The 26961-nt window shown below is 40.7% G+C and overlaps 1 long non-coding RNA gene across 1 annotated transcript; it reads left to right on the top strand.

The window, feature by feature from the left end:
* The first annotated feature begins 2079 nt into the window (after positions 1-2079).
* On the top strand, positions 2080-7611 carry LOC308286796. The gene is made up of 7 exons (XR_013962125.1): positions 2080-2179; positions 2900-3392; positions 4003-4076; positions 4181-4289; positions 4866-4941; positions 5549-5625; positions 5909-7611. It is a non-coding gene; the product is annotated as an uncharacterized lncRNA (long non-coding RNA).
* Positions 7612-26961: the final 19350 nt, after the last annotated feature.

The following is a 26961-nucleotide window of genomic DNA, read 5'->3' as shown; positions in this document are numbered from 1 at the left end:
AAGTCCAAGACCATTTCAATTTCAATGTTTTGAATCCTAAATAAGAGCTAGTGTATCTAATCTGAAATGACAGGAACTTAGAGGACAAGTAGGCCTATATTTCTTCAGTGGGGGTATAACAAAATGCATTGTGGCCTAAACTCGGGCGATAAAGAGAGAAAGACAGACAGACAGATAGGCACACCATGATGCTTATCTAACAGTACACAGCAGAATGCTGTGACAATGACCTCTGAATCTTGCCTAGAGTCCATGATTAAAGGCATATCATTCAGCCACAGAAGGGCTTACATAGGCTAGAAATGGCTAACTGTTAATGGAAAGGTCTTGACCTCAGCTGTAATAGGTCATTGTTGAACATCTATGGGACACCATCAAATGGGGTATACCCATTTAAAGATAAAAACAACATATCCCATAATATCTCCTGGCACAGGGATCATCAATGTCTGTACATTGACACATGTGGCGAGACTTGCCTTTGACCATGGTAGATTTTAGATTTTGTTTTTAAATAACAATGTTGTAATTTTGATCATGAGACTAAATTTCTGTCCCAGTCTCCAGGGTTTCTTCAGGATATGTATGACACTATATTCCACTAGTACAGTGGTTCTCAATTTATTTGTATTATTATTATTTTTAAGGACCCATAACTCTGAGAGTGTTTATGGGTCCATTTGGTTCCATACACTCTCAGAGTTACAGACCTGTAATGTTCGATTTGAACCGCATTCAAGGAACTTTGAGGTCCCTCTCAACCTGCTTTGAGAACCACTGTGCTAGTAGACATTTGAGACTGGCTCTTTGTGTGCTACTGGTAACATTATTGTCCACTCCATGGCAAAAATATCATTCAGACAAAAATGTCCACCGCAAGCCAGCCTGGGGTATCCACAGTTTAATACCGCATACTATTAACTATGAAGTTTATCAATGTAAAACATTATAGATGTGACATAGAACAAAGTGTACAAATCAGCCCAACATACACAACCCATTATGGACGGGAACCCCTGTTTTATCCCTCAGGCGTTTTTTTCTGAAAACTTAGGTCAGGCTTTAGAAGGTATCGACCTTATGTCTTAATGGTTTAAAAACAGTAAAGATATATGGAATGGCAACCTGATATTAACTGCATTTGTTCTCGAAGTGGGGTCCTTGAGGGAGTTCCAGGGGGTCCCCTGCTAAATGATAGTTAGGAATGAAATGGACCCTTATGGGTAACTCATAGAGTGTACAAATGGAACCAAAATGGACCCATTAACATTGATTTTACAATAAATTGGGGTCTCAGATAGAAATGCCATAAAATGGAGGTCCGTACTTAGACTAATGCATGTCAAACTGGGGTTCTTGCAATTAAAATAGTTGAGAATCACTGCTTGACTCATCAAAATCTTCTCTAATGGAAATGTTTCTTCTTTGAAATGTTTGAGATCCACTACCATACTGTATTCCTCAATGCTTCAGAAGCTTAATATAAAACCATCCTGCTTGAAATGAGTATAATACAATAAAAACATCATCCTGACGACAACCTGACGTTGGGATAATACGTTGAACAGACGTTGGTTATTGGTTAGTTACCAACACAACCTAAAACCAACCAAATATCAACGTCTGATGATGTTAGACTTCAACGTTATGTGGACGTTAGTAAAATAATGTTGGGCAGACATTGGTTATACAAGCAAATTATCATCTGTAATTAAATCTGATTAAAACACATTTTAATGCCTATCTTTTGGGATATTATAGTTTGGAGGAAACATATGAAAGATGAAGGGAGCCATCTTTGTAGTTACAGAGAGGAACACAATATATGTGTGTTTATGGAAAGCAGTTTGAAAATCAACTACACTGCCCACAATGCAATTGCAAATGCCTGATTGGCTGTGTGTCATGTGACTGTGATGTGGCCAGCTACCACTGGCTCTGCTGAGAGCACACCCCCACTTTGAATCCAAACAGCCCACAGCAGTTAATTTGTCATCAACAGCAAGCATTGAGAGCTGCTTGTCTAAAAGTGATTTAAGATAAAACTAAACTAAATAAAATCACTGTTGATTGTTGAACAGGAAGATAGGTTGCTGCCAGTCTATTTGTGGGATTACATCTACATTATGGAGACTTTTTGCACACAGAGAAGGAGTTTTGGAGCAGGGAGATGACACAGGTATGTAAAGCTATTTTAATTGATTGCTTTTGCTTCCAGTACTTTTTACAACTTCACTATTTACAATTCATACTCCAGTGTTTTCAGCCCTTTTCATGTCAAGGACCCCAAAATCCAAAATGACTATTTGGCTGCAGACCCCTTTTAATATGTGACAGGAACCCTCATTCCTGTAAAAAAGTTTCCATTATATAATGTTTCCAAGGTCCATTATTTATTCAGCAGTTAAATAGTGTTATTGTGACAGTAATCATTGCTATTTATATAGTGTTTGTTTAGTAATGTTAGGTTGGTTCCAGCCTTCCAGGTGGTCCCCAGCTAAATGATGGGGAGTTGATAACCAAATGGACCCCTATAGATCTTTTAATTACTGTAAAATCAAACCAAATGTACAAGCTAATTTTTTTTTACACATGATCTGTATTCCTAAATTATTAGGTATGAGACTGAGAGGCTAAATCTCACTAAATGGTGGTCCATGGCTCAAATGCATAATTGACAAACACTGATTTTGTGCCATGGTTCTCAAAGTGGGAGTGGGAGCTAGAAGTGATTAACAGGAGTGTGTGTGTGTGTGTGTGTGTGTGTGTGTGTGTGTGTGTGTGTGTGTGTGTGTGTGTGTGTGTGTGTGTGTGTGTGTGTGTGTGTGTGTGTGTGGTACATGGCTCATTTGTAATGTATTTTGTAGTCTTTCAACTTTTGTTTTTCTTCTGTCAACAGAAAATTCCAACGTCGAAAAGAAAACCAGTCTATGCAATATGGTAGGTTAAGTCTCCTCTTACCACCCTTTAGCAAAGTCCTTTTTAATCCAGGAAATCCAGTAGTAATCCACAATAGGAAAATAAAAGGTATCTTCATCCTGTGGTATAATATCCAAGATCCAATATAGAATACAGCATGACTTTTGCATGAGACTTCTCCTTCTCTTCTTACCCTGTACTGCCAAAGCTGCACTTCACAGGTGTTACAAACACGTCTGAATGCCAATCTACTGCAGCCAATCACTGCAGGAACTAGTCAAGTACTAAATAATATACTGTACATGCTCATATTATGCAATGTGTTCTTGTAGATAATTTTGTGTCTAATGCAACATTGTTGTTTGATGGAGTATGATAAAATCTAACCTATTCATTTCCTTTTTCACTCTCTCTCTGTTACATGAGGTGTCTCTGTGGTGGTATGAGGTGATCCTGGGAGCTAAGCCAACCAGGTAATTTACTTAATTAATAATGATTTATTTGAACTGAGAAGCCATTCTACAGCCTCACATTGTGTTTGCTTGTAGATCAGCTATTTTTGTGACTTCGGTCCATTATATCTCCCCTTTAATGATTGAATGATTGCACTCTCCCACAGTAATAAGGAAAAGAAAAAACAACACATGTTGACCATTTTTACACTTTGTTAATTTTAAGCTCAGTGTCAGGGAAGCCCACAATGAGAGTAAATGCCAGCAGAACAATATTGCAAGCCATTTTGGCAAAACCTTGATCGGCGCTACCCACACGTTAGGTTGTGTAGCTCATGCCTCGAATGCCCGATGCTTACAAGCTGTACTTTGTTGTAAAGGTGACGAATCAATGATAAAAATGATATAAAACAATACAAATTGGTATTATTAAAGGGGAGATAATGGACCGAAGTCAAGTTTCCTTTCTTTTTGTGCTGATTTTATTTCCTTTCTCTCTGTGTCTCAGGTGCCGTACGTTGGGTGGCTGCTTGTTCTTGTGACGCAGTGTCCAGTCCTGTCTTATGTGGAAGCAAACATGTATGAACTAGTCACTAGTCTGTTTTCACTTCTCCCTCTCTCTCTCTCTCAGGTGTCTGCTGTGCTTGTCCCGCCTTTCCTTTGGGATAGACATGGTGGTTTCTACTCTTGGGAGATAACAACCAGGTAGTCTGATCATTGTTTTGTACTAAATAGCCAATCTACAAACTGTTGTGCGATGGAAAATTATAACGCTTTGATTGGGTGTCTAACCTCTCTTTCTCTCTCAGGTGGCGTGACGTGTCTGATAGTCCTTTCGGACCTGGTGCCAGTGGTTGACAGGATAGAGGATGGAGAGAGGAGCAACATCTCTGTGATGACCAAGCTTTTAAGACCTTGGTAGGCTTTATATGAGTCACAGTATAAAGTGCATGTTTCAACATGGAAGAAGAGGAGGTTCGCACACTGTTCCAGAGCTCCGGTAAATAGTTATTATTCTATCCTAATAAACTATTTACTGGAGCTCTGGAACAGTGTGTGAACCTCCTCCTTCCATGGTGTGTATATTATATATTCCTTGGTTCGGCACCTGTAAATCTTTGGAGATGTGCTTGCTTCCCTCTCTGCATGTTTCAACATACAATATGAATTAACCCTTGTGTGATGTGGTTTTCAGTGTCTGCATAATTATTTGTTTAATTATTCTAGGCGATGGCCTGTCTGCATGTTTTCATTTTTTCGCAGCTTAACCACTGGAACCCCCTCTTATGACAATGTCATGATATGTGAAAATTATGTGAAAATAAATAAATACAATTTTGCATGAATGTAGCTTATAGACCTGCTGTTGCTGAGCAGATTTGGTGTAGAGGGTTTAAAAAAGATCAACAAGGGATCAAGAGATTATATGCCATGTTTACAAAAGAACCTTACCCTACTATATTGTTCACAAAAATGTAATATGTTTTTCTTCAGGCTCTTCGGTAACCACATGAAGGGGGAAAAGGAAGGTGGCTTTGGAGAAGACTGATGTATTTTAGAGCAATACAAGGTAACTTCATGTTGACCAAGGACAGACAATTGGCACACACCAATCTGTAAATAATGTAATTGGGCAAAACATGTCCTTCCCTTTGATACAATGGCAAGTGTCTTTGATTTGGTGTCTAACCCAGGGGGTTTCAAACATTTTTGACTCGGGTCACCTCGCCCCTGTAAATAATATTTTAATCCACAGCACCCTTGAAGTACACTGTAAATATTTTGAATCTTACACCATTGGAGAAATATCAGTTTCCATTAGAACTTGACTGAAAATAACTTTATACTTTATGTTTAACCACTTGAACCCCAGCATCCCTATTCTGGGAGGAAGGTTCACCAAAAATAGCCGATCTACAAGCTCACAGCGCGTCGTGACATGTTGTGAGCTTGTAGATCTGCTATTTTTGCAGAAGAGAGTTGGCCGTAGATGGAAAAATAACTCCTCACAAATCAGGTCAGTTTTACTTAGTGAACTGATATTGATGTAGTGATATTGATGATCAGATTATTCTGAGACACCCCTGGACTGGCATCAAGGCACCCTAGGGTGCAACAGCACCCACTTTAGGAAACCCTGGTCTAACCTATTTCCTTCTTTCTTCTCTCTCTCTTAGCTGGCGTGATGTGTCTGCTTGGGTCCAGTCGTTGAGAGGATGGAGAGAAGAAGCACCTCTGTGACCAAGCTTTTTAAGTAAGTAAGAAGTAATGCACAGCATAACACAGTATAAGGTTTGGGTGTTCTGTGGTTTTCAGTGTCTTACAATTTAATTCTTCTGGGTGAGGGCCTGCTTAACCAACTGAACTCTTGTTATTTTAAGGTTATGAGGGTGAACATGATGTGAAGTTTTCAAGTTTTTGTATGCATTGTGACCTTGTAGACACACCTGTAAATAATTTAATTTGCAAAACATGACAATGTGGTGGTGTAAGGTTATGACAGCATGTTACATATTTTGTATTCTCTTTTTCTACAGATGCCGTCATGACGTTCAACCCAGAAGCAGAGGACAACCTAAAGCAGCAGAGGCGGGAGACACAGGGGAACTGTCCATTTCAAGAGGGACACTATGGACTGATATAACTTGAATTAGTTCTGGTTGGACCTAAAACCTGGTAGCTCACTGGACATGCAGGCAAGAGGAGGCAGCGGGGGACACAAACGCATGCACTCAGAACTGATTGAACTGACACTGTGAATTCTGGGGGATCTTGGTAGTTCTGTTTGGACCTACAGTTTAATCTGGCAACTCACCGGAATACATTTTTTTAATTATTTTTTGTAGTTGTGAACTCACCGGAATATATTTTTTTAAATAATTTTTGTTGTTGTGAACTCACTGGATTATATTTTTTAATTATTATATTTTTGTTGTGAACACACCGGAATATATTTTATTAATAATTTTGTTGTTGTTGTGGGACATATGCAAGTAAAAAGGAAACTGTCTGGAAGTTCTCTCTGAGGTAGGCTGTGCTATTATTTAATGTATTTCTTTATTTGTCCAGTGTTAAGGTAAAAAAAAGGTGAACTGTTATGTTCTTTTCTGGATCAAGCTTAATCAGACCTAGTGACTGCTGTGTGAGCTACCCTCTATTCACTATTCAGTACTTGACACAATTTGGTGTCATACTGTCATATGTCTGGAAGTTGATGTGATGTTAGCGTTGGTTTTCACGCCCTCTGATGTTTTGCATTTCCAACTTTGGTCATTGATGTCAACCTAATGTTGGGTTTTGACAGCAATGCACCTCTTGCTTACATGTCTAACCAACATTGGAGGATGACGTCTTGCCAACGTTGGGTTATGTTCATTTAACCAAATTAGAACTTGTATCCAAATTTGGAGTTGAACCAGTAATCGTCTACATAACATCTGAGATTAACATCAAGCTGACGTTGGATTATGTCAGTCCAATTTTATTCAACTAAAATAACTTTTATCCAACGTTAGGAGACCAACCAAAATTCAATGTCAAGATAACATCAGATGCTTACATCAAATCAATGTTTGCCTTATGACGTCAATCCGATTTACTTTTCAACAAAAATACATTGGGAGTCTAACCTTTAATCAATGTCTACATGACATCAGAGATTGACATCAAACCAATGTTGGGTCATGACGTCAATCAAACTTAAAAACCCAACGTTGGGAGTCTAACCTTTAATCAACGTCTACATAACATTAGAGATTGACATCAAACAAATGTTATGTTATGACGTCAATCAAACTTTGATTTTCAACCAAAATACAACCGGTATCCAACGTTGGAAGTCTAACCTTTAATCAACGTCTAAGTAACATCAGTGATTGACATTAAATCAACGTTAGTTTAAGATGTCAAACCAACATCAGGTTATGACATCAAACCAACATCGGGTTATGTCGTCTAACCAACGTTAGGTTATGACGTCAGACAAACTTTCTTTTTCAACATCCAACGTTGGGAGTCTAACCTTTAATCAACGTTTACGTAACATCAGAGATTAACATTAAATCAACATTAGTTTAAGATGTCAAACCAACATCAGGTTATGACGTCTAACCAACGTTAGGTCATGATGTCAGACAAACTTTCATTCACAACGAAAATACAACTGGTATCCAACGTTGGGAGTCTAACCTTTAATCAATGTCTATATAACATCAGAGATTAACGTTAAATCGACGTTAGTTTAAGATGTCAAACCAACATCAGGTTACGATGTCTAACCAACGTTAGGTTATGACGTCAGACAAACTTTCATTTACAACTGGTATCCAACGATGGGAGTCTAACCTTTAATCAACGTCTATGTAACATCAGAGATTAATGTTAAATCGGCGTTAGTTTAAGATGTCAAACCAACATCAGGTTACGACGTCAAAGCAACATCAGGTTCTGACGTCTAACCAACGTTAGGTTAGGACGTCAGACAAACTTTCATTTACAACCAAAATACAACTGGTATCCAACATTGGGAGTCTAACCTTTAATCAACGTCTATGTAACATCAGAGATTAACGTTAAATCGACGTTAGTTTAAGATGTCAAACCAACATCAGGTTACGACGTCAAAGCAACATCAGGTTCTGACGTCTAACCAACGTTAGGTTAGGACGTCAGACAAACTTTCATTTACAACCAAAATACAACTGGTATCCAACGTTGGGAGTCTAACCTTTAATCAACGTCTATGTAACATCAGAGATTAACGTTGAATCGACGTTAGTTTAAGATGTCAAACCAACATCAGGTTACGACGTCAAAGCAACATCAGGTTCTGACGTCTAACCAATGTTAGGTTAGGACGTCAGACAAACTTTCATTTACAACCAAAATCCAATGGTCATCCAACGTTGGAGTACAACGTTGTCCCAACGTTGTACTGACGTCGTGTGCCAGCTGGGAAGGGTTAAAATGTATTTGAAAACTGCTAATAGTCGGGGGATATCTTAAAAAGTCCTGGAATAAATTCCTTACCAAAACATTTCTTCACCAATGTAAAGGTGTCTAGTAACACATCTCACAAAGACTGAAATTCAGTTTCCCTAGGAAAATCTTTGACAGCTAGGGTAATTCTGGGTCTCATTCACTCATTATACACTATACTATAGGGGGGGAAAATCACTCGCAAAAAATATGCTTTAAGTGGGATGTGAGGGGAACTAGGTGTTTTTAATTATTCTGAATCCACTGCAAGCATTTGTTTTGTACAAACAAACATTCATTGGGCTAAAAACAGCCCATAAAATGATGGTTTAGTGATGAGTCATCACTTTTCACAGTGGTATGGGGGTCCATTTCTAGCCCAATGAATGTTTTTGGTGCAAAACAAATGCTTGCAATGAATTCAGAATAATTAAAAACACCTAGTTAGACCCATCACATCGCACTTAAAGCATATTTTTCTGGGAGTGATTTTTTCCCCTATAGTTTAGTGTATAGTGAGTGAATGAGACCCAGAATTACCCTAGCTGTCAAAGATTTTCCTAGGGAAACTGAATTTCAGTCTTGGTGAGATGTGTTACTAGACACCTTTACCAACACATTGGTGAAGAATTTTTTTGGTAAGGAATTTATTCCAGGATTTGACACTATTTCTAAAGATATCCCCCGACTAAGTACTCTGTGGTACTGCAAAATGGCCACCACTGCTATGTTCAGGCCCACACCTGTTCTCACTCTACACTAAATTTGTGTGCGTTTTCCTTCTCAATCCCAGATCATGGCGAGTGCCTGCCTCCTCATAGACAAGCAAACGTTCCTATGTGGCGTATGTGGAGAGGTGTTCACACTGCCAGTGACCACACCGTGCGGACACACATTCTGCCGGGCGTGTCTGCAGCGGTTCTGGGACGAAGGCAGGCACTTCTGTCCCATTTGCGCGTGGCCGCTTCCCACCCGACCTGAAATGCAGGTATAGGGATTTGATTTATTTAGCACAATATGGCACGGACGGCATATGCTTAACTTAAATGTACAAACTAAGAAATTACTGACATATTTGACAACTTTATTGCGACCGTCACGTCACAAGTTACTATGAAAAGCTCCACCGGCTGTCCGTCCGTCATGTCACGTCACTTTTGTCCTACTCATATCTCTGGCACTGTTGACCCTATCCATGCCAAACTTTACACACACTCCTTGGCTGCCAAGCCACAACCCCAGCCCCTGATTTATCACATGCCCCTCTTCTAGCGCCACCATGAGGTTGCTCTTTGCAGACACCATTTCTCCGGCACCATTGCCCCTATCCATGCTAAACTTTGCACACACTCCTTGGCTGGCAAACCACAACCCCTCATTTCTCACATACCCCTCTTCTAGCGCCACCATGAGGTTGCCGACCTGGCGGTCGCTTATCTCCTGATTAGGGAGTCTTACTGGTATTTAAAAAAGAACATTGATAGTGGAAATGGCCGATCTGCTTAGATCTGCTATTCCCACTACATCTGAAAATGTTTGAAAATATGATAAATGTTCAACATGGAAACGATTATGACAAAATAATTGTGACTACGTCAAATAATTGCGATTATGTAAATATTGTGACGGGCCTACTTCTCACCCCATCCTCCTGAGTGCAGGTGAACACGGTGCTGGCAGAGTTGTCCGCTGACTTCAAGCGGCAGCAGGCCGTCCCTCCGACCCCGGACCCGTCGTCCTCCGCCAACGGCGTCCCCGGAGGAGACGACGAAGTGCTCTGTGACATCTGCGCAGAGAGCAAGGACAAGGCCGTGAGGTCCTGCCTGAGATGCCTGTGCTCTTTCTGCGAGAGGCACCTGGAGCCTCACCGGAGGGTGGCGGGCCTCAGACGCCACCCTCTGGTGGCCCCCCCTGTGGCGGGCCTGGAGGGCAGGCTCTGCCGGAGCCACCGCAGGTAGGGGTGTAACCATACATTCAAAGGACAACTTACAACAAGGGGTGTAACGATATAGTAACTGAATTGAAAAATCGTTTTTTAATTTGCAATGATATACTATATCGAAAAGCAAAATACAGCTTGGCTTTGTATCGAATCATATCGTTTTCCAATGCAGATAATTGGTATCTAATTGTTTTGCAATACAAATAATTGATAAATTGTATGGAGTATTTGTGCCTTGTATTTAGCAATTCATTTTAAGAGGGAAAATTAAAGTGTTTTTTTCCCATTCCATATAGCTGCTCTATCGATAAATGTGTGTAATCTGTGTTCATGTCAAGGTGCGGGTTTGTCCATATGTGTTGAAATATAAAATAAATAAAAAAAAAAAAGAGGAAAGTAAAACACAATCTGCTTTAAAGGGATATTTCACTTTTTGTCACTTTATCGTCTAATCAGGCTTTTGGGAACACCCAGGACAGTTTTTGAATTTCTTCATTCAGTATTTAGATATTTGATACATTTCCCCCTTACAGGACCTTCCTATACTGTACAAACCCAACTTCAAACGTCTTTTTGGAGGGTGTCAGGAGTCACCAGAAAAAAGGTGTTTTCATTGAATCTATCATGGTTAAAATGGAGTTTGAAGTTATAATGGGTTTGTATAGGAAGGTCCTGGAAGGGGGGGAAATGAATATCAAATATCTAAATATTTATACTAAAACATTTTTTGGGTGTTCCCAAAAGCCTGATTAGACGATAAAATGAAAAGTGAAATATCCCTTAAGTGGTCAAACTAGGGGTTTTTCATGTTTCCATTGCAAGCATTTGTTTTGCACAAAACACCATTACAAACCATTGTTTTGTGTTTGCAAAACGAATGCTTGCGTAGTGATGCGCGGAAGCGGGGATTGAACCCAGGACTCCCAGTCGCCAGTCCAACGCACAACCAGTCGTGCCAATAGGGCTGAGCCCGATTAGCAGGGCTGTTGTCGCTGGTTCATGGCTGGTACTAACTGTGGGGGCTACAATCACCCCCCTGATCTTTGGAGCGCACCCTTGCGCTTTACACTTCACGCCGCGGACCGCCGCACACGACGTGGACCTGTCCCTCACGCAAGGATATCACGCTCCTCATCCTGCCGACAACACCAGATTGTAGTGATGCGCGGAAGCGGGGATTGAACCCGGGACTCCCACTAGCCAGTCCAACGCACAACCAGTCGTGCCAATAGGGCTGAGCCCGATTAGCAGGGTTGTTGTCGCTGGTTCATGGCTGGTACTAACTGTGGAGGCTACACTTGCAATGGATTCAGAATCATGAAGGAAAAAAAGGTTTGACCCTAACATGCTACTTAAGCAGATATTGTTCTCCCCCCCCCCCCCCCCCCCCCCCAAACAATAAAGTTAATGGTACCCCAGCGGCCATTTCTTGGGTCAACACAGCCTTACACAGGTGTTCTGATTGGAGTAAAGCATTAGTTCTATGCAATCAAACAATTGAAACACCTGTGTTTTTACCCAAAAGACGGCCGCTAAGGACTACAATTGCGTCACCGTTGGCACACACTATAGGGAAATTTAATTTCAAACGGTTAGATGCGTTACAAATAAAATACCCTGGCACTCTGCGGTTAACGGTTAAATCATAGTTTAATCAACGGCATCCACTGTGTTTATCCCCTGATAAGGGCCCCGGACGTCTACTGCAGGACGGACCAGGCTTGGCTCTGCCGTGACTGTCTGAAGACGGGCGAGCACAGCGGACACCACGTCGTGACACTGGAGGAAGAGTGCAACTCCGCTCTCGTGGAGCCACCCGAGACGGCGGTGGTGGAACTCCAGGGGCCACCGGCAGGGGGTGTGATGGACGTGCCGCCACGGAGGGTTCGCGGTGCCACGCCCGCTGCCAATGCGGGCAGGAGAAGAAGGGAAGCGCGGGAGGGGAACGGCGGGCAGTCTTTCTTCCAGACGGCTCGATGGAAGAACTGACCCAGTGATAGAGCCATGGTCGGCTATTATAGGACAATAGGCCCCGTTTACACTGGCAGCCACATCCAGCCCGAATCAGATCTGTGTCACATCCAGATTAGAATCTGATGTGAACATGTGTGACCATAAACCAATCGGATTCCAATCTGGATGTGGCACAGATCTGGTTTGGCTGGCAGTGTAAATGGGGCCTTAGACGTCCGTCTAAAAGTGAGCGTTTTCTTGACAGTCTGTATGCATTGTTACTGTGTTATCTGTTTTTTAGACTATACGATTTCTGAATAAAATGTTTATGTAACCTGGCTTCCTGTACTTTATCTTCATGCTGGCAAAAAAATGCCTAAATGAAACGCCGCCACCAGGCCTGGTATTTCGTCATTTTAGGGGCAAGGCCACTTGGCCTTTGGTGTTCATTTTTTGAGGGTGTTCATTTTTTGAGGGCACAAAGGCCAAATGCCAGGGCAGAAAGGCCATCAAATAAAACACGATTTAGAATTTTTCTTGAATATAAATGTGATGACCTAATCTGCAGTGAAATAGATAAATGATGGTATTTGCAATCTGATCCATGCTTAGCCCTGCACTAATCAAAGTCACAAGATGGGGAGTTAAGACTTCAGAATCTCAACAAAAGACAGTGGTGTACTGTCTCTATATTGACAAGAGAGGAGAAAGTTGTAGTCAGCTGGGGAATTAAGGCCACTGTGGCCTCAGGTCATGCCATTGGTGGAGCACAAGGCATGAGAGTATTTTTTTTTCTTTTTCATGTCTTTCAGTCCGAGTATCAAAAAGCAACTGGTATGGGTTAAGGCAGTGAAAGCTTGTGATTGGCCCCGGATGATACACCTAAACCTAATCTTTAACCCTAACCTCAGTAAAAATAATGCTGGTGAATGCTAACCTGGTGAAATGCTAACCTGCCGACGCTGGTGAATGCTAACCTGGTGAAATGCTAACCTGTCGACACTGGTAAATGCTAACCTGTTGAATGTTAAACTGGTTGGACCGACAGCCCCAGACCATGACACTCCCACCACCATGCTTGTAGGCAAGACACACTTGTCTTTGTACTCCTCTGGTTGCTGCCACACATGCTTGACACCATCTGAACCAAATATGTTTATCTTAGTCTCATCAGACCACAGGACATGGTTCCAATAATCCATGTCCTTAGTCTGCTTGTCTTCAGCAAACTCTTTGCAGGCTTTCGTGTGCATCTTTAGAAGAGGCTTCCTTCTGGGATGACAGCCATTGCAGACCAATTTGATCCAGTGTATGGTTTGAGCACCTCTTCAACCTCTTGGTCTGTGGCTGTATGAGTGCTGCCGGCACTGGGACGCTACAGTTCATTGATGTACTGTGACATACTGAAAAAGAGCATACTGAAGCAGAGCATGGTCCCCTCCCTCCGGAAACTGGGCCGCATGGCAGTATTCCAACATGATAACAGCCCAAAACACACCTCCAAGACGACCACTGCATTAACTAGAAGCAGTGCTCTTCCGAGCACAGGTCTCCACCAGGCCGTGTGTCCTGGTGGTGCTACTGTATAATAGGCCAATGTAAAAAGGGTGGCATGTGTTCTTCACCATAGATCTTTCATGGAAATCGGACGCTGCATGCATGATTTGAAGCATTGTGTTCCAAAAATGTGTTTTGCTAAGCTCTACCTGCTGGTGGCGCTATAACAGGCCAATGTGAAAAAAGGTAGCATTTGTTCCTTGACGTAGTGGGAATATGTGTGGCAAATTTCACGGTAATCGCAAGCTGCGTTGATGATTTGAAGCATTTTGTTCAAAAACGGAGCAATCCTGCAAACTTTGGAAGCTAATATTAGCCAATCAGGATGGAATATGAAATATCAGATGGATCGGACTTGATCACATGACTATAGAGATACTGTGTACCGATTTGCGTGATTTTTGGATAAAATCTCAAGGAGTAATATCCAAAAATGTGTTTTACATAAGTCTGCCCAAAGGTGGTGCTATAAAAGGCTGATGTGAAAAATGCAGGGCAAAGGTTTATCCTTAGCCTCTAGGGAGTGCGCTTATAAAGTTTGAAACTGATCGATGGAGTTATAGGTAAAACCACAAATCAGCCTGTTATAGCGCCACCATGAGGCTGATTTAAAAAAATTAAGTGGCATTTCTTCCTCGGCCTAGTGGGAACGTGTGTGCGCGATTTCATGATAATTGCACTTTGCGTTTGGGATTTGAGGCATTTTGTTCAAAACGGCTCAATCCTACAAACTTTGGAAGCCAATTTTAGCCAATCAGGAAGGAATATGCAAAATCGGACAGATCTGTGTCGATCACATGACTGTCGAGATACTGCCTACCGATTTGTAGGATTTTTGGACAAAATCTGTAAGAGTAGTGCACAGAAATATCTTTTGCGAACATCGGCCACTAGGTGGCGCTAGAAAAGGCCCATTTGAAAAATTTAGGGCAGAGGTTCTAGATTGGCATCCAGGGAATGTGTGTGCTCACTTTGGCAGCGACCGGGCCAACGGCGACTGAGATTAGCTGCACACAAACTGCGAGGACACACGGACGGACGGACGGACGGACGCACGGACGGACGCACGGACGAAGGGGAAAACATACTCTCCCCCAAGCCTCCGGCTGGTGGAGACAATAAAGGAGCTGAGGGTAAAGGTGATGTTGAGCATCTGAGGGGGGCATCCTCAAACGGAAGGTGGAGGAGAGCAAGCCAAGGTCTCTAACATCCATCAGCTCTGTGACATCGTCATGGAGGAGTGTGGAAGAGGGTTCCAGTGGCAACCTGTGAAGCTCTTACCATGCCCAATAGGATAAGGCAGTGCTGGGAAGGTAATGTTGGCCACACAAAATATTGACACTCTGGCCCAATTTGGACATTTTTGGGTGTAGCCTACTCACTTTTGCAGTTTAGACATTAATGGCTGTATCTGTATGTCAAGTTATTTTGAGGGGACAATAAATCGAAGCTGTACACTGACTACTTTACATTGTATCAAAGTGTCATTTCTTCAGTGTTGTCTCATGAAGAGATATAATTAAATAATTGTTATACTCACTTCTGTGAGACACTGTTGGCCTATATGAGATGTTTGCCCTAGTCAAAAAATCCTATAGGATCTTCGAAATTTCCAATATAATCCTATAGGATTTTGAAAATCCTATAGGATCTTATTGGTTTTTCACAAATTTCCAATACAGTCCTATAGGATTCTATCTGTACTTTAGAAAGTCCAATAGGATTTTGCAAATTTCCAATAGGATCCTATTGGAACTTTGCAAAATCCTATTGGATTTTGCAAAGTTCCAATAGGATCCAATAGAGGGTATGCACATCCACTGGGACCCGCCCCCCTAATCTAGACTGAGTGGCAAAACATTGAGCAGCATGGAGCGTTGGAGTTTAGAAGTGCTCGTTGCAAATCACTCAACGGCCCTGCATACCACCTGTTTCTAATTTGCACATAATGCAGGAGGCAGCAGGATGTTGTGTTGTAGAAAACGAGCGCTACCAAACTCTGACACTTGGAAAAATAAGAATGTCTTGACAGAAAGTAGCTCATAACATGCCTATGGTGGATTTTTATGAAACAAAAACTTTGCAGATAGAAAGAGGATAATTCAAGCTTTCAGTACAGCCGCAATGTTGGTGAGTTAACTTTGTTTAATACAATCAGATAGGACTTTTCTGTTTGGATGTATGGGCTGCCAATGGTAGACATTATTTTTTTGCCACTCAGTAGGCGTGTTCCCACATAACTTCCAGCAACAGTGATGTCACGCGCATACCCTCTATTGGGTTATATCTAACTCTGTAAAGTCCAATAGGATCCTATTGGAACTTTGCAAAATCCAATTGGATTTTGTAAAGTTCCAATAGGATCCTATTGGGTTATATCTAACTTTGGAAATCCAATAGGATTTTTCAAAGTTCCAATAGGATTTTATTGGAACTGTAGGATTTCTGATAGAAAATCCTTTAGAAAATCCCATTAACTCACTGAACGCCATAAACGTCTTATACGTCTTTGGACCTCGGTGCCATAAACGTCTTTTACGTCTTTTTAATTAATCAAAAGTTTTATCATTTTTTCATAATTGTAATTTCAAAAAAATCGCTCTAGAAGTTGGCCATATGCCTCCGTGACCTGAGCGATACGGCCGATTTGACTGTAGCACCAGTGTAACACAGTCCGGCGGAAAATCGGTATAGCCGAAGATTGGTTCCGGCCGTTTAAATGTTATCTAAAACGTTCGTTTATACACTTTCCCGTGCATCCCTGACGAACTATAAGTACTCAAAAAACGCAGAAAATTCTCAGGATTCCAGCGGTGCCATCCATTCTTCTCTACCTATCCTTGATCGCGATCGCCAGGGTTCCGAAGTGTGTTAGCATGCTAGCTAAAAGGCCTGGCCAAAATGTAAACAACAGGCCCAAACCAAAAAAAACATGGACGTCTTCTTCCTTCTTCTGTTAGTTGATCAGATAGTAGGAGACCACCCTCTGGTGGTTTTCAAATGGTATTGCACTCCAGATTGCATACAGGGCCCATCACAGCACACACATATGATGATGATCAAGACATCTTACACATGTTCTATTGAAGCCCAAATCTAATGATAGGATATATATATATATAAATATACATGTTTTCCTTTGTAAGAGGGGTAGTGTGGCTTTCGATAGAAGCATAGATTTATATATGTAATTTAAGTACAAAATATGATTTTGGCCCCCATAAAAAGGCAAAATTAAGCAAAATGGCTGGCACCAGTTTTGTAGATTTTGAATAAAGGGTGGCATTCACTGAGTTAAGAATCCTATAAGAATCCTTTACAGTTTTGGAACAGATCCTATTGGATATTTTCTTATAGGATAATAATCCTATAAGAAAAAAATCCAATAGGATAGAAAAATCCTTTAGAAAATCCCATTAAGAATCCTATAAGAATCCTTTACAGTTTTGGAACAGATCCTATTGGAAATTTTCTTATAGGATAATAATCCTATAAGAAAAAATCCAATAGGATTTGTGTAGGGGAAATCCTATTGGATCCTATAAAATGTCAAATAGGACCAAAAACCAATCCTTACTAACAGGAGCTGTGGCGCAGAGGATCAGGGCAGGATTCAAGCACGGGAGGTCGTAAGTTTGAATCTCACTCAAGATGTCAATGATAATGTCAAATCTAATACTGTATGTCTTAACACTGATAGCCTGATAAATCAGTCAGCACAACACCACCCCCTGTTGGTAGGTGGCAGTCAGGCAAGGCACCTATCCTATAAGAAAATATCCAATAGGATTTGTTCCAAAACTGTAAAGGATTCTTATAGGATTCTTAATGGGATTTTCTAAAGGATTATTATCCTATAAGAAAATATCCAATAGGATCTGTTCCAAAACTGTAAAGGATTCTTATAGGATTCTTAATGGGATTTTCTAAAGGATTTTATAATACTATAAGAATATATCCTATAGGATCGGAATCCTAAAGGATTTTCTACAGGATTTTTCTATCGGAATCCTAAAGGATTTTTTGACTAGGGTGCACTGTCTATGGATGCAAGACACTCTTGATGAAGGTCCAGTGGGACCGAAAAGTCTGTCAACTGAAATAAAAAGAGCTGCTGAGCAAGAGCAGTGTGCGGGATTTTTGTTCATGAAATAGTTTTTCCATGATTGCTTCAGTTTCCACTGTCCAACGCACCTGCAATAAATAATTAAGTAGATGTGCGAATACTTCCTTTACATTAAATATTGAAATGAAGTAGCCTACACTACACCACAAGCCTGTAATTGATATTTGCCTTTATAGCCTACTTGACTGCAAGTATTTGGTCTGCGATGCCATTTTTAATGTGTTTAATTTTTGTGTGAGGTCAGCTTTACAATTTCTGGAGTGTCACTGTAATTTAGTGCCGTCTGGCGGAGGCGTGCGGAACTGCAGCTCAAAATGATCTGTGACTTGATTTCTTTGTTTAAGTCTGCAAACTCACAGGTGACGCTAGTTGCCTCAGTCTCGTTTGGTAAGCATCTAATAAGATTCATTTCCCTTGTCTGAAAACATATATATATTCAGTGTTCACTTTAGAACAGAAGTAGGCACGCAACTTGTCAACGGCCACGTCTAGAGTAGAACCTGTACTGGAGGTTATGAAGAGGCAGCGTAACAAGAGTGTGGGGGCTCATCAATAGCCTAGCACAGTAGCAGGTGTATTCAATGCAATAATTAGACGCATTACATCAAATGACATCAATGCTCTAATTAAATGTTTAACAACATTAGACTACACCATTAAAGTTTTACCATGTAACTTTTTTTATAAAACAAATCTTAAAATTGTCCTAACTCTTAAATCGCTAAAGTTTTAGAACACCCACTAAGTTATTTTCAGCTTCTGAAGCCTTCTCTTTATATGTTTTCTATGATCCTGACCGGGGTCCGGTTTTCGCGCAAAAATTACGTCATCATACACTACCGGCCAATCACAGCGAGGGTTATACACTGCCGGCCAATCACAGCGCATCTTGAAGTGGGGTCGCTAGCTATCACAATAGGGCGGCCATATTTGTAGGCGCCCGTGTGTCTCTATCTATACTCGGGTGAAACACTCCGTTTCTCCGGAATGCCTGAACGCACCAAGAGTGTATGGCTGCAGGGGTGGAGTCACCTCTCTCAGCAGAAATATTTAGGGACCCCTCTAAAGATAGATCTCGGCGAGGTGGAGGCAGACGCGGGGGTGACGCGGGGGTGTGAGGCCCGGTCCGCGGCGAAAAACGGCCGAAAGACGCGGACGCTACTGACCACTAGTTGAGCAACTTACACAGTATAGCTTTAAGGACCCCAACGGAAACTATGACCGCAAGGACTTCTTTTGGTGTGCTCCTGTTATACTAATAGTCAGGAGATAATCGAGATATTAATAAAACCTGGGAATAAATGCCTTTAATACCAAACCATTTCTTCACCAATGTGTTCGTAAAGGTGTCTAGTTAGTTACATATCTAACAAAGTTTGAAATTCAAAATCCCTAGGAGAATCTTTGACAGCTTGGGTAACTCTGGGTCTCATTCACTTACTATGGCTTAAGGAAAAAAAATTACTCTCCAAAAAAATCTGCTTTAACTAGGTATTTTTCTGAATCCATTGCAAGCATTTGTTTAGCACGAAAAACATGCCTTGGGCTAAAAATGGACACAATACGATGGTTTAAGTCCATATTTAGCCAAAGGAATGTTTTTTCGTGCAAAACAAATGCTTGCAATGGATTCAGAATAATTAAACCCCTCACATCCCCCTTGTATAGTGTATTGTACGTGAATGAGACCCAAAGTTACCCTAGCTGTCAAAGATTCTCCTAGGAATTTTGAATTTCAAACTTTGTTAGATATGTTATTAGACACCTTTACCAACACATTGGTGAAGAAATCGTTTGGTGAGGAATTTATTCCCAGCTTTGACAGGTATTCTGATAATATTCACTGACTATAAGTGTTTTGACTGACACTGTACATTTTTGTCTAATAAAATATTCAATCGATCAATTGCATCTTTGACCACAACTTGTTAAACTTACTGTCGTTTAATTGATACAATAGACAATGGGTTCATTAAGTCTGTGCGTTTGTGTCATTTAATTGTCAGTTAGATTGTGTGATAAATAGTATTTTAAAACATACTATAACTATACATACTGAATTCACTTAATGCACTGGCTGTTTATCGTATCATTAGACCTATTATTAGTAGGCTACACAATGTTGTAATTTTTTGTCTTGGCAAAAGCACAGTAGCCTACAAACATTCTTGTTAATGTTTTGGGTGGGTGTTGGCTGTTTGTCCCTCAGGCAACATGAGAGCACCATGGGCACAGTACGTGCCATCTCCCTGCAAGGTGGACTCACCAAGGGACTTGCATGACACAGGGACCACATGACATGACACATCCTGGTAAGGCCTGGTATGGCTTGAAGATGCAAGGATGCTTGGTAAGCTCTACCTGTGTAGATTACAGTCTGAGAACATAGGAAGTTCTGCTGTGCAATTAATAGTTGTTAATTGCAATACTCACACCTGTGGAGGACATGTTGAATGTAGTAGTTGTCATATGGGTTAGGTAGATGGCCTAGCTGAGTCGACATTGGTCTGCATTGATACGGACCACAATGTCCCTATCAAGGTTCTCAAAGACATAGTATACTGTACTAATGAAAAATCAAACAAAATGTTTGGAAATTTGTGTTTGATATATGTCTCTGTTGTAGCAATGCTTCTTGCATGTTCCTGGGGCAACATTTTTTTTCCTGGAAACAAGGTTATTCTTGGGTCCAGAAATCTTATCATATTGTTTTTTTTACTCACTGACATGGCATGTTTCAAAGATCCAAAATATACATACCTTTCTTTTGTGTAACACATAATCAGAATGCCACATACATGACAACCTTCTCTATAATTTCCTTTCATCTCTCCAGAGGGCCATACTGTGGTGTAGTTTAAGTTATGATCTTTTAATTTTGTTTTTAGTCACATTGTAAATATAATTGTTGCGACCAAAGGTCGCAGTTTACTATGAGAAACGGCACAGCTTGTCCGTGTCCGTCTGTCTGGACGTGTACACATTTTTACGGTCTATGGGTTTGTCGCTCTGACATCATGCTCTGATGTCACTGTTATGTCAGGGGAACCACTCTTAACAGAATGGGTTTGCCGCTCTGACATCACACTCTGGCTTCACTGTGATGTCACACTAACAGAATCCCTTTTATGCCCATATATGGAGTTCCCTAATGTCATCAATATTAAGCCCATTTCTAACAGGACTTCATATGGGAATGCCCATATATGGAGGCCACATCGGCCACATACCACACTAACAGAATCCATATATGGCCAAGACAGCCCATATCTGTGTGGCTGGTTCTACAGACAGGGATCTCCATGTATGGGCATAACAGGGTATGATGTCAGATGTCATCTGACATCATAGGACTTTCACATAACGAATAACCGAGTAAGCATGTTTGGGCTCTCACAGCATATCTCCATATACAGTACATGGATCTCCATATATGGTACCAGGGGTCTCCATATATGGGTAACTGGTCCGATATACATCACTGGCCAGATGGCCAAGAATTGGTGCGACCTCGGCCTTTACGGGAAGGTCGCATGTCGCCCTGAGGCGTCTTACTAGTAATGATCCTCCAAATCCACTAAATAGAATCAATCATCCGGAAATCATATTTTGGGATGGAGAAACTAAATCATGGCTATGGAGTATAGCAGTGAGGTGTTCACGTCACATTCCACCAAGAGCCTGGTTGGCTTGGTTCCAGGCTTAAAATAATGAATATAAATAATATTTTCAGAAATCTCTGGTCTGAATGAATAGTCTGTCTTTCTGTGGAACCAAAGCCGGTGCACAAAATTGCCTCCACTGCTATGCCCAGTAATATTTATAGGGCATAGCAGTGGATATTGTTGTGATTGTGTGGAAAAGCCCTTCTTGAGAACTAACAAGGTGAAATGCAGGGAATTGGCCACTAGATGGCCTTTGTGCTCTGTCTTCAGTTCACATCTCCGATTCTGTCTGAGTCAAGCAACAGTCAACAGAGCTTGTCTTTGGACAAGAATGGCTCACCTTTCAATAATCCTCATTTCAGACACATTTCATGATTTCTGTGATTTGAGTACCGGACCGGTATTAGCCTGGTTCCAGACCCTGAATCGCTAGCCACTTGAGTGTCAGGATATAGCGGTATGCCAGTTGTCTTCAGACTACTGTTTGCTTCCAATCTACTAACTAGACTCTATTCACTTCACTGTCATCTGTGTTGTGTCACTTCTGATGCTGAAGGCAGCATACTGTTAAAATACATACACTGTATCACTGGAGGCTTTGAATTGTGTCTTGGCAAACCCATTTTTTACTAGACATGCCTTTCTATGCCAAGTCTATGCAGTTGGTTGCCACCAACATAAACCCCAGAGGATTTTCCATCCCAGATTCAAAATTGCAATCAAGAAAGATCCCTTGGGGCAAACCAGGATTTAGCGTCTCATTTTGTGCTGTTCGACAGAGGGCAATGTAACCTTGTGCACTGCCTGGCAGAGTATCAATCCAGGAGTAACCTATTAGTGTGGAGCTGGAAAATTAACTGGTGCCACTTGACAAAAATTCTCATGTGAATGTTATAAATAAAGCGCTGTGGAGAGTCGGTTGAGCCTTCAGAACATTCCAGAATATTCTTGTCTGACACTCAATTACAGTATGCAATGGATCCTCGCGGCTTAACGTCATGGTCGTGGAACCCTCCACTCGCTATGCAAGTAATGCGTTCTTGTAATAACTATACCATTTATCTGTACTACTTGTATATACTGAGAGTGTAATAGGATAATAAAATAGCCCTTAGATCATTTAGGGCTGTTATTAGGGCTTTCTGTAATAACACCCTGCTTTGCGACCTTCGGTACAATGGGGCTGTTAAGTATGACATCATTTTGTAGGCAGAGGAGAATTTCTGCCCCCAGTTTCCGTGAATCTTTTTACTATTTTTACTATTTACACATTTTTCTTCTCTTTGTTGTTGAAAGGAAAGTGTTAGAATTATACTTTAGTCGTTATTTTTTAGTCGTTGTTTTTTGAAATAGCGAGGGACAGAAAATGCTCTGGGGGCAGATTCTCCTCTGCCTACAAAATGATGTCACGGCTTAAAAGCCCCATAAGTCCTCTGTAAGTGCTTTAGATTCCAGTCGGTCAATATTGAGCCTTCAAACTGCACACTAATGAACGTTTCTATAGCTTAGCTGCTGCAATGAGCTCTAGACAATAACCGAGACACTCCGTCTGTTTAGTGTCCCCATACAACCCCCTTAACCCCACCCTTACCCTTGGACCCCATGCAGGGGCGTCACAAGGGGGGGGGGGGAGTGGGGAGTGGGACTGAGTTACTAGGGCCCAAGGAGGAGGGGGCTTAATTATTTCTTACTTTAGCTATTGAAAAATAGCAGATCTACAAGCTTGCAGCACGGCACTCGGTGCCGAGCTTGCAGATCTGCTATTTTTTAAAAGTCGTGAAAATGTGTGCAAATCTTTGAATATAGCCTATTAAGGTAAAGCAGTCAAGCAGTGTCAAAGATAGCAATGAAAAAAATTATAATAATAACAATGTAAATGACGAGCTATGATGGCATTGAAGTACTATTCAGTGAGGTGACACTTAATGATCATATAGCCTGAGCCTATTAATTTTTTAAGCGAACATTTGTAACTCAAATTTTGCTTCTGGGGGGTCCCTGCAACGAAATATTTTGAGATGGGGGATCCGTGACCCAATACATATAATTTTGGGGGTCCTTCACATGAAAATGTTTGAGCACCACTGACATAGAAACATAGGTTTTTCAAAAAAGTATTTAGAAGACATTTGTAGAATCGGGTCAAAAATATTCAAAGACTTGCAGTGCGGCACTTGGTGCAGCGCTGTGAGCTTGTATATCTGCAATTTTTCAATAGTTAAAGCTCAAAATAATGCCTAATAATGCGTTCCCAGTCTAAATGGGTTAAACCCATGAATGGAGACGACCTGGACACTCCAACATGCAACACCGAGAGATACAAGAAATCACCAATCCCATACATGTGCAGACTCTTAAATGATAGTGGATTCTAGATTTGTGTTTTTAGGTTATATGGACTTTTAGGTAGGCAAATGCATTTTTAGATTTTATGATTTTTATTGTAATCAGCAAAATAATTCAGTGTTTTTTAATGGCACCTGTCTTTTTTGAACATCTGTGATCATGCTGAAAGTTGAATAAACATAAACATAAACATAACCCCCTCCTCCCCCTATGAAGAACATGTGAGTGCTTGTACCCAGGGCCGAGGTGTGACACCCCTGCCCTTGGACCCTTGTATGTTGTTTTGAGTGACGGGTTGATGCCTGGAGGGTTCAATGCAGTTGTCCTTGTTCCCAAACATTTTAGCCCAGGTCCAAAAAGATAAATTAGACATTCGTCCTGGACCAAAACTAGTGAAAAGAGCAGATCTACAAGCGCACAACGCATCGCTTCACCCTGCGTTGTGAACTTGTAGATCGGCCATTTTCACTAAATTAAACATTTTTTCTACTAATTTATGGAATTTCTTAGATTGTTCTTTTACGTATTCATTAAATTACTTAGAGAAAACATTATATATATATTTTTTTTCATTCATGAGGGGGGAATGTTTTTTTGAAAATGTTCTGACAAAATGTAGGAAACAAATAATTAAGGGACCCATAAAAAAGTGTTTGGGAACCAGTGGTCTAATGTGTGAGTGACCATAGGCTGGTATGGAGACACTCTGCAGTGCCGTTTCATTGGCTAGGTGCTTCAGGCCGGTTGTATTCTCCTCCAATGGGCCCGTTGATGGTTACTTGCTGCTTGCTTTTCATTGGTTTTCTCCCTGACCCCTGACCTATTTTCACCCCAGTGCATAGAAAAGGGCATCTGGACACGCACAGCATAACCGCTAGGAGCTACTAAAACACTGTGGCTTTATGTAGGTCAGCAAATGGCCCTCAACCTCACATGTGAACCATGAAACCGTGTGTGTGTGTGTGTGTGTGTGTGTGTGTGTGTGTGTGTGTGTGTGTGTGTGTGTGTGTGTGTGTGTGTGTGTGTGTGTGTGTGTGTGTGTGTGTGTGTGTGTGTGTGTGTGTGTGTGTGTGTGTGTGTGTGTGCGCGCATAATATGTGTCTGAGTGTGTATTTCTGTATGTGCATGTTTTTGTTTGCAACATGCAATCCACTAATTGTGGCTTTGATGTGCGTCATTGCAATGGGTCAAATTCCATCTGTTACCAGTGCTCCTTCATGCTTCATGGTTCTTTTTCCTTCATATGCTCTCTCTCATATCCTTTGATTTTGACACGCAACTCACGATACTGTGCCATTGTTGCTCTTATAATCTAATAATAATAACAACAATAATAATAAAATATTTTTATTTATAAAGCACTATAGTTGCGAAGGGCTTTACAATAAAAAATTATAAAAGCATCGTAATAACATCTAAAAACTAAAGTGCAGTGAGAAATAAATACATACAAGGAAATCAGACAATACAATTTCAAAATGTAAAATTATGGAAAATCCTTTTGGTACACATAAGCGTGTGTGTGTACTGTATACAGTATATATATATATATATATATATATATATATATATATATATATATATATTTTTTTTTTTTTTTTTTTTTCTTTTTTTTTCTTTTCCCGTTCATACATGTTTTCAAAGTCAACTTAAATATTGGAAACAACCAAGCAAAGAAAGATAAGGATATTAAATAAAACACATTCTATGAGGTCAAGAATCAAGAGCGGTTGTATAGGTGAGGTCACTCACCTATACAAACAAGCAGTGAAATGTTAAGTGTGACATGTTCCGCAAGACTGCTAACAACATCAATACAATATAAACAAGAAGATAATCATAGAGCTAATGCTGGATTCTAGATGAAATAAAAAGAACAAGAAAAATAAAACATGAAAAGATTTCTTTTTAAACAGGCAGGGCACAAATTTTAACCTTCTGTAAAGAAAATCTTGGCTGCAATGAGTGGATGCGAAAAAGGGAGAGGGGCGTAATTTAGGATCTATTTATAATATACTAGTATATTTCTCTAATCTGTATTTAGGTATACAGTATATAGGAAGCTGAACTATTAGGTCTACTGTATAATAGATCATAATACAATTTTCGGTATAAAGAAACATTTTACTGCTCACGTCCAATAGTTAATACAGTCCGTTTTAATCTATTGCTTTTTTGAAGCTATATTTTGAAGATATTACTGAATACTTAATGAAATTAATGCAACTTTCTGCTGCAGAATTGTTTCTAAGTTAATTTATTATTATCATCATATTATAGCTTTTCAGCTTTTCAGAAGTTGATTGGGTGAAACAACAAATATTTTGGTTGCTGTTGTTTAACATTCAATTTCTACATTGTTACATTCAAAGCCGATAGCTACCACTGTAAACACCACTTATGCACTATTTAAAAGGTCAAAAAGAGGGCAGCCACCCAGTGTAGTCAGTCTCGGGTCACGTGGTGAGAGTTATCTCTGCTAAGCTTGTCATTGTGTCACGCTGCATTGTTTGAGTCAATTGCATTATAATTTTGGGACATACAGTGGAGGGTGCCCGATGTATTGGCCTCATGTAGTTTGACACAGATTTAGCAGGCAGTAGTGCCCTAGGGCGATATGGATGGATTCTCTGCATGAATTAATAGATCAGAGGGGCCAACTCTTTCTGACCTTTATTTGACATGCGCTTGTTGATGCCAAGCCATGGGCTTATGGCATGGGTCACTCTCTGCATCCTCACTGCAGACAAATCTAACGCAAAACTGACAACCCCACAATCAACCACTGATACGCACATTCCATTCCTACACTCTCAGAATGACTACTAAGGATTTCGCTGTGTACACTTACATGTGCATGTGCTTCACATTGACACACAGACAATCACACACATACACCAAGGCACGGCATCAATGCATTTTGGTTCAGCAAATTACTGTATAGACATGACTTTTTAGTTCCCAAAAAAACTAACAATAAAATGTTTCTGTAAATCAATCCTGTCAGGGACAACAATGCCAATA

This window comes from Nannobrachium achirus (genome assembly GCF_963921795.1).
Source record: "Nannobrachium achirus genome assembly, chromosome: 6".
Lineage (NCBI taxonomy): Eukaryota > Metazoa > Chordata > Actinopteri > Myctophiformes > Myctophidae > Nannobrachium > Nannobrachium achirus.
The sequence above is the reverse complement of the archived record's forward strand: the minus strand, read 5'-3'. Positions and strand labels throughout refer to the sequence as shown.